The following is a 14,730-nucleotide window of genomic DNA, read 5'->3' as shown; positions in this document are numbered from 1 at the left end:
CAGATTTTGATGTTATGCCAACAGTATCATGTTTTAATTTAGAACTAGCCACTAGAAGAAGTGGGGAATGAAAGGTAGAAGTTTTAAGGTTGCCTCACCACCCCTAGACAAAAGTTCATAGTAGAAGAAAAAAACTGGTTAGGCCCTGGAATTGTATGTTCCAGGAAGCGTCTCCTAGGACCATAGAATGGGTAATTACATCAGCTGGTTCGGCAACTCTCTCCCAGGAACTAGCTGACCATAAAGTTAGATTAAAATCTTAGAGAACAATCTTGAGAAACAGGAAGCTCCTCCCAGGAACCCCCTTCTCGCTCTTTCTCCCGCAGGTATGGGTCCCCCGACCCCCACAAATAACTGAGTCCCTGCTGGCGGGGGCATAAATATGTCTTTCTTCCCAGGCTACACACAAAACAAGCTCCCATCACTCTGGATAACTTTGGAAGAGAAATTCATGACAAATGGATACTTTGTTGGAATAAAGGTGGTGGTGGTTGGGGTGAGGAGGGGTGTTCAGTTACTTCGGAAAACAGCCAAAATACCACCCATATCATACTACATATTATTCCCACTTTCAGACTCAGACCTCCTTTTGACAAATGACAGGCTTCAGCATGCTTTATATTCTTTGGGTAGGATTAAAATAATCCTGTAATGAAGTCCCCAACACAGACCAACGAAACATGACCTACATGAGATCTCGAACAGTGGAATGGAATGGGGAAAAAGAGATTTAAGGGAAGAGTAAAGGCAACTAGAAATCCTGGTGGGGAACGGTGTATAGAAGGAGAGAAAGATCTGACTCATGGAGAAAATACAGTTGTGTCTCCCCAAAATAAAACAGGAAATAAAATATTTCCAAACATAGATAGGAACCTTCCCTGCTTCTTCAGTTACAATGTTTAAACCTGAATAATTCTGTCAGGCATGAAGATCACCTATGATCTTACACAGGGTGATCTGGGGGCTGCTACTACCTGAATGCAGAGAAAGGAATACTGTGTCACCACAGAATATTGTCCATAAAATCTTCCTAAGCAGTTTTCAGAGCCCATCCCTATCTCCAGAATGGCTAGCTGAGATGAGCCAGTGACATCATACAAGTAAGAAACTCACATGGGCTGAGGTGTTGAAAGAGCTAGCTGCCACGTAACAGAAAGGAAAGACCTAAGAAGAAAGAAGAAAGGTGAACTTTGATTAGGGGTGGAAGGGTGTCTTAGTCACTGTTCTCATTCTGTGAAGAGACGCCATTGTAGGAAGATGTCATACAGGTGAGGCAGGTACAGGATAGAAGGAGGCCTGTCATTGGATGAGAAGGAAGGATGGGCGGGAGAAAAGTTTGAGGAAAGAGGAGGAGACAGGAGACGGGAAGAGCCTGGGAGAGAAGCCGTGGAGAGAACATGGAGGCTGAGGTTAAGATTCCACTCTGTGTATTTACAGGTTGTTATGAATATTCTTAAGGGATGGGTGTGTATAGGGCCTTGTATGTTTAGGTGGGCAATTATATCTTATCAATTGGGTCAGAGGTTATTGTGTTGTGTGTTCTTTCTTGTGGTGACTTGAGTTTGGGAGAGTGTGTGGTGGCAGAGACACTAGACTGCCACGGAATTGGGATGTGTGTTTCTGGCAAGATATCTACTAGATATCTTGGGGCACTGTGGTGCCAGATCTAGTGGGAGTAAAAGACGGCTTTTCATATATATATATATATATATATATATATATATATATATATATATATAACAACGCCATAACCAAAAGCATAACCATAACCAAACCATAACCATAACCAAAGCAACTCCTGGGAAGTATTTAAGTAGGGGCTTGCTTACGGTTTTAGAAGTTTAGTCCATTATCATCATGGTGAAGAGCTTGGTAGAAATCATGGTTCTGGAGCAATAGCAGAGAGCTACATCCCGATCCACAGTTGAGAGAGACTGGGCCTGGCATGGGCTTTTGAAATCTCAAAGCCCACCCCCAGTGATAAACCTCCTCCAACAAGACCACACCTCCTAATTCTACTAATCCTATCAGACAGTTTCACTTCCCCGTGGACCAAACATTCAAATATTAGCCTAGGGGAGCCATTCTCATTCAAGCCACCACATTCCACTCCTACATCCCCATACCGTTGTAGCTATATCATAATACAAAAACATATTCGGTCCAACTTCAAAAGACTCCATAGTTTACTACAGTCTTAACACTGTTTAAAAGTCCAAAGAGGAGAGGGGGAGGGGGAATGGGGGAAGGATTGTGGGAGGGGGTGAGTGACTGGGAGAGGGGCAGTGAGTGGGTTATAAAGTAAGTTAAATAAATAAATAAATAAGAAAAAAATCCAAAGTTTGACATCTTTTCTGAGACTCACGGAAACCCCCTATAAAGCCAGAATCAAAAAGATCACACACTTCCAACATACAATGGCATAGAATATGCATTACCATTTTTAATAGGAAGAAAAGGGAGCATAATGAGAAAGGACAGGACCAAAGCAAGACCAAAAACATCAGGGCAAACTCAAATTCTACATCTCCATGTCTGATTGTTACTGGTAGACCTAGACCACCAGAGATGACCACTCAGACGAAGTTAGTTTATGGCCAATTGAAAGTCTTGATTCTAGCCCCCTGGGACCACATCCAAGTATTCTGAGAACTAAATATGGCCCTGAGTGTCCAGAGCACAAGGTGTTTGAAGGTAGAAACTACATTCTGGCATCCTGCTTGGGAGCTTCAGGAGAGTGGGGACTTTGTAGAGGCAAGCAATTTAACAGAAGCTAAGATAAGCTGTTAGCTGTAGATGACAAGGACATCTAAGAGGAGATGAGAAGGCACATTGGAAGTGCATTTTTCTGTACTGACTGGGCAAAATGGTATACCCAGAGGAGAAGCAAAGCATCCAGGAAGTAAAGAAATCAGGAAGGAGAAACTAAAGCTGAGAAGGCAACCCTGGAAAACACAAAATGCCTCACAGACCTATGCTCATATTGGGCAGGGGTCTGCATCCTAGTTAGGGTTACTATTACTATTGATAAACCACAATGGCCAAAAGCAAGTTGAGAAAGAAAGTGTTTATTTGGTTTACACTTCTACATCATAAATCCATTACTGAACAGAATCAAAGACAGAAATCCAGGCAGGAACCTGGAGGTTAGAGCTGATCCAGAGGCCATGGTGGAGAGCTGTTTACTGGCTTGCTCATCATGGCTTGCTCAGCCTGCTTTCTTAAAGAATCCAGGGGTTGGGGATTTAGCTCAGTGGTAGAGCGCTTGCCTAGCAAGCACAAGGCCCTGGGTTTGGTCCCCAGCTCCGAGAAAAAAAAAAAATCCAGGACCACTTGCCCTGGTTGGATGTCACCATCCACAAAGAGTTGGGCTCTCTCGATTCAATCACTAATTAAGGAACTGCCCTACAGGCAGATCTCAAGAGACCTTTTCCTCTCTCAAGTCCCCTCCTTTCAGATAACGCTAGCTTGTGTCCGGTTGACATAAAACTAGCCAGCACAGTTTGTTACTACTTGTTTTCAAGTTCTGTACAGAGTTTCTCCAATGACCCACAAAAGAGAGGCAGCTATTTCAAAGCCCTGGCTGCCCCCATGCTCCGTGACTTCCAGCAGTCTTTGGCTTCCTTCTTTCCTGCCAAGTGAGATTAGCTGCTCCACTTGCCACAGCCACTCCTGGAAATGAGGACAGCAAAGGCCTATCCAGGGACAGGCCTTGCCTTCACCCTGATCCTCTGACCAACACACAAATAATTGATTGTGGTAGGTAAGCTTTCTCTCCTAAAGGCCACGTGGAGAATGCCAACTGCTCATTGATACAATGTCATCCCACTGATACAATATCAAGCCTGGCTGGAAACAGCACAGGAAGGACAGGACAGCTCTCAAACAATGTATAGTAGGCCTTTAAACAACTCTTGTATTGGTTTATGGTGTGTGTGTGTGTGTATGCGAGTGTGTGAGTGATCATATAACAAAGGCAGGCATGCACATGCTACAGTACATGTGTGCAGGTCAGAGGAAAACCCCCAGTGACTGGCTGCCCTTGCCTTCCCTTTACTTGAGACAGGGCCACTCACTGTTCACTGCAGCATCTGCTAGGCTAGCTGGCCCGTGAGCTATGCAATGCCAACATCATCAAATCAGAGACTTAAAACATTGTAGCAGAAAGCATAGAGCTCTGAGAGGAGGAGTGACCCCTCCAAAAGGCTTCCAAGTAAAAGAACAAGTAACGACAGAAAGGTAATAGCATCAAACTGGGGCTTACAAGCGTCCAGCAGAAACAGACCGAGGTAGGCCCCTTTAGGGCAGCCAGCTGCATTCCCAGTCTAGAGTGACCCATCTGGTGGGGCATCCAAGTAAAGGAACAAACAGCAACCAACAGAGAATACATCTACAAATCTAGTGCTCACTGGGCGGTGAGACAGCAGGTAGCCTGCTGCCAAGCCTAACACCCAGAGCTTGATTGCAGGGTGGTAGAAGGATGGACCATAAAACATGCACACCACACACACACACACACACACACACACACACACACACACACACACACACACACACACAAGCACATGCATACCCGTACAAAATAGTCCCTATCTTAGTTTATGTCATGGCTGAGAATATTTAAATATCAAGGATTACAGGTATCTGATTTTTTTTTTAATCCTTCACTGCTGATGTCAAAGGAAGTAGACAGTACTGCAAACAGTAGACAGGGGGAGGCCATGCATACAGTTGGGGGCTGAAGGGAAGGGTGTGCACACAGTAGGCAGGGGGGAGGGTATGCACACAGTAGGTAGAGGGGAGACCATGCACACGGTGGGGCAGGGTGCATACACACAGGCTAAACTGCTGAGCGGCTTCCCAGTCCCCAAGTCTGCATTTTCAAAACAAGTTTCTAACTCGTGTATTCTCTATTAATTAGTAATAGGAGTTAGGAATCTTATTTTTGGTTTGGTTTGGGAGTTTGGGGGGATTGCTTTTTGTTTTTGTTTGTTTCGTTTTGGTTTTAGTTTTGGGACAGGGTTTCTCTGTGTAGCTCTAGCTGTCCTGGAACTCACTCTATAGACCAAGCCTCTAAATCAATCCTTCTGCCTCTGCCTCCTGAGTGTCACCAATGTCTGTGGGCCTGTGTACGGGAGGCTTTCCTCGGAGATCTCTGGCCCGGTCAGGTACAAGGGTTCAGGGGAAGGGGAGAGAATGCGAGCAGGGAGGGGGAAATCACCTTCACCTCCTCTGTTGCTGCAGTTGCCTCCACCTCCACCTCCTCTGGGTCGTTGGCGCTCTGCGCTCTCTGCTCTGAGTGGGCTGGGCTGAGCCCGTGCGAGGCTGACTAGCCAGCAAGGGGTGCAGGGGAGCTTCTGGTGGTGTTTCAGGAGAGCAGGTCTCTCCCCTGGCTGTGGTGTTACAGCTCTTATGACAGAAGCTCTCAGACTACAGAGTGATTCTCACATCTTTATTCTTTCTGGATAGGATCCTTATATACAGTTTGGGGGTGGGTCTGACAGTAGATGCTTCCTATTGGCTTGGTCTGAGAGGTCTGGGAGGGCTTGGGGTGCTATCCCTATGTGACTTATGGCCACAAATTTCTCTAAGGGGGGAGGGGTATGCCTGCATTACAGGGGCCTGGTTCCGGGAGCAGGCAAAACTCCTACCATCCCTTCAGGATCTCCATGGCTTCTAACCTTAGCTCAACCTTACCAGGCTTCCTCTCACAGCCTACCGCCCCACAAATGTCCATCTAGAGTTAAGGATCCTATCCTGGCTACACACAGCCAGTAGCTCCTCACATAATTTAGGTTCCTTTTTTTTTTTTTTCTTTAATTTTAATTTGCATGCTAAATGTATAGAGATATGAAAAATGCATAGGATAAGGATTTTTAAAAGTGTACTCTAGCTTTGCTTTATGGTCTCTCTCTCTCTCTCTCTGTGTGTGTGTGTGTGTGTGTGTGTGTGTGTGTGTGCGCTTGTGAACAAACTTCCCACCCACATTTTAGTTTTTTGTTCTTCTTCGACTATCCCCACTAATTTTGGAATACTAGGGATTGAACCTAAGGCCTTGTGCATGCTAGATAAGAGTGTGTAAGCCGCATACTCAGTTTTATTTTCTTTCTTAATTTTTTAAAAAAATTTTTTCTTAATTTTCTATTTTAAAAGATGATATTTCAAGACTTCTGGGTAAAATGGCAGACTTCCTCCATGTGACCCACCAGAGAAGAAATGCCAGTATCAGGGGGAAAAAAAAATGGACTCTATGCCAAAAAGAGGAAGAGACAGAAAGCTTTAGGAAACCCACAGAAGTGACAGGACAGCTGGCAAGTTTGACATTTAGCGGGCAATGCACCAGCAAGGAGAAAACTGAGCTGAGCACAACCCCAGTGTGGCTCTCCAGGACAGGAGGAGAGCAGAAACTTTATCCAAAAGATGCACCTGGCAGTCCTAGTGGAAGGAGAATGACAGTCCAAGCTGTAAGACAAGCCTGACTCCTCCAGCAGGATGGGTCAGCTGTTGGGAAATGGTTCTAACACTTTGTCTTAATTTAGCTCCCAAAAGCTGTGCTTCCAGATGTTGAGGGTCCCTGTCCCCAGCTGGCTTTGGTTAGTAATAAAGAGTTGCCATACAGCCAATGGCTGGGCGGGAGATGGAGGCGGGACTTTTAGATTACTCAGACAAGGGACTGGGGCGGGGAGGGGGGAGAGAACAGAGGAGAATCATCATAATGGGGTAGCAAGGAAAACAGACTTAAAGGTCTACCAACATGTAAGATTTCAGGCCACTCCCCTGATTATGTTTGGGACACCAGAGATGAAATATAGAACTCATTATTTAAAATTATTTAGAGATTCTCAGATGGGATACACACACACCATGATATAAAATTAGGCGGAGGGGGGAGAATTGGCTTCCTAGCAGTCTACAGATTTTACCCAAGCCACATGGGGATTTCTTCCCGCAGTTCAGAACTATACAAAGAGCTTGAGCTCAGAGGGGCTGGGAGCCCCTGCTATGCAAAGAGACAGGTTGGCTGCTCAGAGGAAGGCAGAGAGAGGCAGACAATAGGAGCCCCCTGCCTCCCACAGACAGATAAACAAAGAGACACAGGATAGAAGGGAGATTGAATAAAAAAAATGCTTTAAAGAAAAATTGAAAAGGTCTATGCCAGGGCAAATACTCAGATTCCTTTGAACATGGCATACATGGGAATTCTGGAATTGTTCAGCCTGGTACGACAAAAGTAGAGCCTGGATATAGGCTTATACAATAAGTAAAAGGGAATTTAATTAAAATTAAATACATAGATGAATAAATAATTGAGGCTTTTGATCTTAAATTACAGGTCAAAGAACAGGTGATAAACAGAAAAAGGTATCTCGGACAGATAAAGAAACTTTACATTAATTCAAATTATACAGAGAGAAGGAGACATATGTACCCACAGAGATATTACTCTCCATAGAAGGGAGGATTTAAATATGTACATATATTTATATATCTAAATAACTGATGGTTTTGATCTTAAATTATAGGTCAAAAAGCAGGGGATATGGAGCCTAATCTATCTCAGATAATAGAAACTTAGACCTTGATCTTACTATTAAAAATTAGTTGTGTAAGAACAAAACAGGAGATTGTGGAGCAGCACTATCTCAGCAGACATTTGTTGAGAATGTTTTAATTGCTCCGAGTTGTTTCAATTACCAAAATGAAGATTATAAGTTTGGTGGCATTTGTGATACTAAAATTCCTTTGGGAGAGGTCAAGCTATTAATTTAATTCACTCTATACCTTTAATGATTTCTGGTTAATGGACCAAGGATATGCTATTTTGGGAGAGAGTCTCTGTATTTATGTTGACAGGAAAGGAAAAAAAAGCTTTGGACTCCTTCCAGAATGATATGATCAGATACGACAGGGGAAGACCCCCTGAATATCTTAGCAACAGGAAAGAAAAATTTGAGAAAAAAATCAAGCAGGAATGGTAACTTAATCTGCTGATTCCTTGACATAAGAACAGCCCACTAACTGGCTTAGACAAAAAAGCATCTCTAGCCAAAATTTCACCTACATTTAGACAATAAATCTTGTTGGTTTTGGAATCCTTACGAGTCTTCACGCCCTCCTGCATATGGCACCAATGAAGATTTATCACAATTGGTTATTGATCAGATTAAACCATAAAAGATAGATGTCTTTCACTTGCTCAAAGAAGGAACAAAGTTCATCCTTAACTGATCTGTGTACGTTGCACAATCCATACGAGTATCTTAATAGTAGTAAAATTTTGGTTGTGAGATTCATATACAGCTCTGGCAAGATTCATCCTCAGGGATGCTGAAGTGACCTTCTGTTACAGTCCCCTGCTTCCTGACTCTGTCCAGAGACTTGTCTCCACAACAGCTTCAGACACTGCTGCTGATTTCTTATGGACTCGGTTCATCTAACCTTTCAGACAGATCCAGTTAGAACTTCAGTCAAGCCCTGAGTCTCTAAGCATACAGAGTCTGGATAACAGATGCTAGCTTTCCTAAGCTAACCAAATTTTCTAATTTTCCTACCCCTCCACACCCCTTTAAAGAATTTTCGTTACCCCTATTCACCAGAAAGAAGCTATGGAGAGTCATCCTGGGGTTGCCCTTGGGTTGGGATGTCTGTTTATGGCCATTTTATAAATTGTGGATAGGTTGTCATTTGAAGGGGTAATTTGGAAATGGTCATGACTTTGAACAGGAAGGAAATAGATGGAATGGATTGCTAAATTTATTCTTAAACAAAGCATTATATAGCCACAATCTTACATTAGTAGAAATCTTTATATAATACAAATTGAAGCTGTAATTTTCAATTGGTACAGAATTTATAGATTGAGGCAGATTTAAGGTTTCATTGGTATACATTTCTTATATTGATACAAAATTAATATTGTTATCCTTACATAGGCATTGTGCCTACACAACTCAATTAAGAATGCAAGACTTAGACCCAGTCCTTCTAATAACTGCTATAACAAACTGTTTAGGATAAGGACCAGAGAATAAACTCGTGGTTATATTAGATTCTGATCTAATTGTATTAAGGCGCCTTCTACAATATTCAAATAGAAATAGCTAAGAGTAGTCAAGATATACTTTACATAGATAGTCTTCAAGAACATCAAATCCACAAAATATGACATTTAATATTAATTCATTATTAAGGATCATTTGACTAGAGACATGTCTACTCCTAACAATACCCCCTTTTTGGTTCAAAGAAGAAATTGAACATCAAAACCTCTATATGGAGTTACTCCAGTCTTATCAAAATAGCCACTTGACAAAAATTGCCCTGTTCCTCTACAGACAAAAAATACTGTCCAGTAAAGGGCAGGATACAGGATAGTTGACAGCTTAGCCTTGCTAAGACAAAGTAAACCAGTCCTTCATAGATCCTGCTTCATTTCAAGGTCTGTCAGATGGTTCTGGGCCAGAAGGCTGAAGACAGATACTCTGACATTTTCAGCAATAGGGGACTGTCCAAGTAGTCAGCTTTCTCTACAATTTGTTTAGATTTTGGAAGCTATGTTTTTGTGCTTCATATACATATTCAGGTAATAATTTGTTCTCAGACTTCTGACAGGGTTGAGGACTAGTTATAGTCTCATAATCAAACTCAAGTTATTTAGCATTGATAGAGGTGATATAGATTTGAAAGAATGGTTTTCAGATGGTAATGCAAGCTAAAATCTAAACATAATTCAGATATAGAATTGTAAGCTCTTTAAGTCAGGATAGATGACAGGTACTTTATCTAATGACAAATATGATGGACTGGACGTTAATTATATATCATACTTTGTAATTTACCTAAATTAATTGTTACATTTATGCACAATATACATCTGATAGAAGAGCCTTTTTTTATTGCTATAGAAAGGTTGAGATATTGAAAAATGGTTGTAATGCTTTGTCTTTTTTTTTCTTTTTTTCCCCACGACTGCCCTCACCTCCCTCCTCTTTGCCTTTATGAGGATGCTCCCCCACCCGCCCTCCTCTGCCCCACCCCTCCAGCATCCCCCTACCCTGGAGCATCAAACCTCCACAGGACCAAGGGTCTCCCTTCCCATTGATGTCAGACAAGGCCATCCTCTGCTACCTGTGTATCTGGAGCCTTGGACCCCTCCCTGGACACTCCTTGGTTGGAGATCTGGTGCCTGGGAGCACAGGGTGGTCCATCCAGCTGGTGTCGTTCTCCCTACGGGTTGCAATCCTCAGCTCCTCCAGTCCTTCCACCAGCTCCCCCATCAGGGTCCCTGAGCTCCGTCTGATGGTTGGCTCCAAGCATCCATATCTTCATTGGTCAGTTGCTGGTGGAACCTTCAAAGGAGCAGCCACACCAGGTTCCTGTCAGCAAGTGCCTCTTGGCAACGGCACCAGTGTCAGTTCTGGTGTCTGCAGACAGGATGGATCCCCAACTGGAGCAGTGCCTGGATGGTCCTTCCTTCGGCTCCCAAAAGTTTTCCCTGCCCCTAGCTGGCTTTGACTGGTAATAAAGAATTGCCATCTAGCCAATGGCTGGACAGGGAGACAAAGGTGAGACTTTTAGGTTATGTAGACAACTGACCAAGGAGGAGAAGAACAGAGGAGAAGCACCATGATGGAGGAGCAAGGAAAACAGACTTAAAGGCCTGTCGACATGTAAGATTCTGGGAAAGTGGCCCTAGGGGCCACTCCCCTGATTATGTCTGAGGTAACAGAGATGAAATATAGATTTTAAAAGACGTTGACTCAGGAATACAGGAGGGAAGTGTGTGCTACCCACAGGGAGGTTCAGAAGTACCCAATCATTAGCTAGTCAAAGCATATCAAAATTAGCTGGCGTGTGTGTTTCTTTCATTTGGGAATCCAGACAGCTCTGGTGGGTGGCTGGAGGCTTAATCACCCACTTGGAGGGAGCTCAAAGCGGGTTAACCAATTCACCGCTACAGTCAGTCATGGAGAGGAGTTTCCAGACCTCTGAGGGCTGTGGCTGATGCCATCCTGACATGAAATCTATTGTTCGAAACTGAGCTGCCCTAGGGGTTTGAGATCAGGGAAGAGCCTCCAGTCAGTTAGACTGAATTCAACCTACCTCAGACCCAGGGTGACAGGCAGCTCCGGGAGGAGGTTGTGAAGAGCACATGAGCTAAATGCTCACAAGTTTAAAAGTACAAGCAAGAAAGAGCTAGGTGCAGGCAGTGACATTCCAGGGGAAAGTGACCCCCAGCCTCAGGGTCCAAGAGCAGAGCTCATCAAAGGGCATTAATGTGGAGCTTGATAATTCTGAGCCTGAGATGTGTCACTACCTGTCATTCATGAGACTCACTGAAAGACAACTGAGGGATTCTGAGGTTGTAAGAGTGGCTTGGCATCCTCGGCTGCATGCCTCCAACAGGGTGATTAATACTTAAAAGGTACTGAAAGTATGAAACCAGGCCTGGAGAGATGGCTGCTCTTCCAGAGGTCCTGAGTTCAATTCCCAGCAACCACATGGTGGCTTGCAACCAACTGTAAGGGGATCCGATGTCCTCTTGTGGTGTGTCTGAAGACAGCTACAGTATACTTATAAAACAAATAATCTTTAAAAAAAAAGTATGAATCCAAGTCCACCTATTTGGATTTCAGAACCATGGCTGTTTCCCACATGCCCAACACACCTGAGAGGAGCCCTCGAGCTAATTCATTAGCTACTTCAGGAGGTATAAACTGGAGAATCCTAGGAATGTGGGAGAATCTGCCCGGCCTACACATTGCAAAGATAAGTGTGGTCAGTAGTTGTGTATGCAAGGAAGACGGCTCTGGTAGACACTGGACCCTTGGCCAACAGAGACTCAACCACTGCATAAATCATAGGAAACACAAGAGTCCACAACATCAAATGACTCTCTTCCTTGCATACCTAACACCCATCTCAAGGAAAAGCTACGGAGAGGTGGGGTAGCACACAACTTTAATGCCAGCACACAAAAGGCAGAAACAGGGAGATCTCTGTTCTTTTGAGGTGAGTCTGCTCTACACAGTTCCAGGACAGCCAAGGCTACATAGTGAGGCCTTGTCTCAAAAACAGATAGATAGATAGACAGACAGACAAAATTCAGTAACATTTACTCAAAAACCAAAATAACACATAATACATAATCTAGCAAGATAGAATTTTACAAAAAAGATGTCTAGCACTAGCTACAAGTTTACTGCCATCAGGGACAAAGTAGTATTTTTCTATTCTGCTGTCACTGGTCTGTGATTTCTTCCTCAAGGAATCCTTTTGAGTCCAAGACACTCACAGAATTCCAGCCTCCAATCCAAACACCAGGCAATGAGACAAAAGCTAAATAGAATCCCTTCCAGGGCTATTCCATACCTGTTGCCTGTCTGCTCACATGTATCTGGTCAGAACACTGTCGATTTGACACCTCTGCAAGGGAGGCTGAGAGACGAAGTCTCTTAAGACAGGTGGTGTGGCTTCTAGAACAGGCCTTGGTGAGCAAGCAAGTGGGAGAGTGGAGATGAACACACAAAGCAGAAAACTGGAAGTTAAGCACTTCTAATGTACACACACACACACACACACACACACACACACACACACAGATGTAATTTTAAATACAGTAAATCAACTAAAAATCTGAAAAATTAAGGAAAAACACCCACATCCAACACATTCAAGATCTCGGTTCGGTTCACATTGAGCAATAGACTCTTGGACTTCTGAGAGAGATTGACTTAGCCCTTCCCTCCTGCTTAGATTATCACAGACTGGACCTTTACATATTCCCTCCCACAGCGTAAGTGTAAAACTTCATAAAAGAGGTAATCGTATATTCTCCAACTGCGATACGAAATGCTGTTTTATAAACAGTGTGGGGTGACAGTAGAGGGAAGAGGATTTACAATTCTTCCTGAATAAATCTCCTATCGGCTGGGTATATGGTCTGTGGTAGAGCATTTGACTGGCATCACAAGGCCTCAGGCTCAATCCCTGCCACCAAACGCACCAAACAACTACACCAGCAGCAACAAAGCCAGCAAACGAACCCAAGCTTCCCTATCACCTTCCACATCAAGATTATGACCTGGTTGTGATAGTTTAGGGCTGCCCTCTCACTAGCAGCCTTAATTCTTCAAATTACCACAGAAGCTTTGAGGCACATGCACAGGACCAAGTACAACTTGATTTTTCTTTTTTCTTTTTCTAAGGATTTATTTATTTTATATATGTAAGTACACTGTTGCTGTCTTCAGACACACCAGAAGAGGGCATCAGATCCCACATCAGATGGCTGTGAGCCACCATGTGGTTTCTGGGACTTGAACTCAGGACCTCTGGAAGAGCAGTCAGTGCTCTAACCACTGAGCCATCCTCCAGCCCCTAGACCTGTAATTTCTTATTTTCTCCTTCTCCTCTTCCTTCTCCTTCTCCCTCCCCTTCCTCCTCCTTGTGAACTGTTTCAGTGTTGATATTCAAATCCAAGGCCTCATGCTCACTAGTGCTTTACCAGGGAGCTACATCCTAGTTCTGTGGCATGATTTCAATCACAACCTTTTAAAAGCACGGTGGTGCGTGTCTGTAATTGCAGCAGGACAGAGGCTGATACAGGAGGATTGTTGCAACTGCAAGCCTACCTGGGGCTTACAACCATGAGTACTAAACCAGTCAATGCTACCTAATGAGACCCTCTCTCCAAGGGGGAAAAAGGTAAAAATAATTATAGTATCCAAATGAGAAAAGACAAAAATATCTTAAAATACTTTTAAAATAGAGGTCCTGTTTTGGGGAGAAAATAAAAAGCATGAAACAGACCAAAAACTTTCAGGCAGAGTTCCCTAACCAGGTTGTCCCTCTAGGCTAACTTTTTATTTAAAGATTTATTTATTTATTATATATAAACACACCATAGCTGTCTTCAGACACACCAGAAGAGGGCATCAGATCTCCTTACAGATGGTTGTGAGCCACCATGTGATTGCTGGGAATTGAACTCAGGACCTCTGGAAGAGCAGTCAGTGCTCTTAACCACTAAGACATCTCCCTCACTAAACCTGAAGGTTTGGACCGCTCCATATCGCCAGGGACTGCTGGCCAATGAGCTTCTGGGATTCACCCGTCTCTGACCTCACAATGCTGGGTCACAGCTGTGTGGCTATGCCTAGATTTTTTGCACATGGGTGCTGGGAACTCTGACTCAGGAACTCATGTCTGCATTGCAAGCACTCGTATGTACTGAGTCTTCCTCCTAGTCATTATGCTCATTACACTCCTTGACACACCTCTGACCTCTGTGTAGTGTCCCCTGATGCTCTGAAGGCATGACTCAACAAAACAGTGCTTTGGTAACGCGTAGTTACTGAACATAGCGGCTTCAGACACCGGCCAAGCTTAATGCACTACTCCTGTTTCCGAACTATTATTTTTATTGTATGTGTAAGTGTTTTGCCTGCATGTGCATTGCTTGTGTGCCTTGCAGCCCACAGGGGCCAGAAGAGAGTGTTGGACACCCTGGAACTGTAAGCCACCACATGGATGCTGGGAACGGAACCTGGGTCCACTGCAAAAGCAGTCAAGAGCAGCAAGCGCTCCTGACTGCTGGGCCTTCTCTCCAGTCCCCACCTAAAACCCAACCTTGTATAATATTATTGTTTACACTTGAAAATGTTCCTGCCTCAGACCCTCAAACAGAAAGCTGTTGTACTAAAAGAAGTACTTAACTGCTTCAAAACA

The sequence above is a fragment of the Rattus rattus genome, chromosome 1, assembly GCF_011064425.1.
Source record: "Rattus rattus isolate New Zealand chromosome 1, Rrattus_CSIRO_v1, whole genome shotgun sequence".
Taxonomy (NCBI): domain Eukaryota; kingdom Metazoa; phylum Chordata; class Mammalia; order Rodentia; family Muridae; genus Rattus; species Rattus rattus.
Note: the sequence above shows the minus strand (reverse complement) of the source record.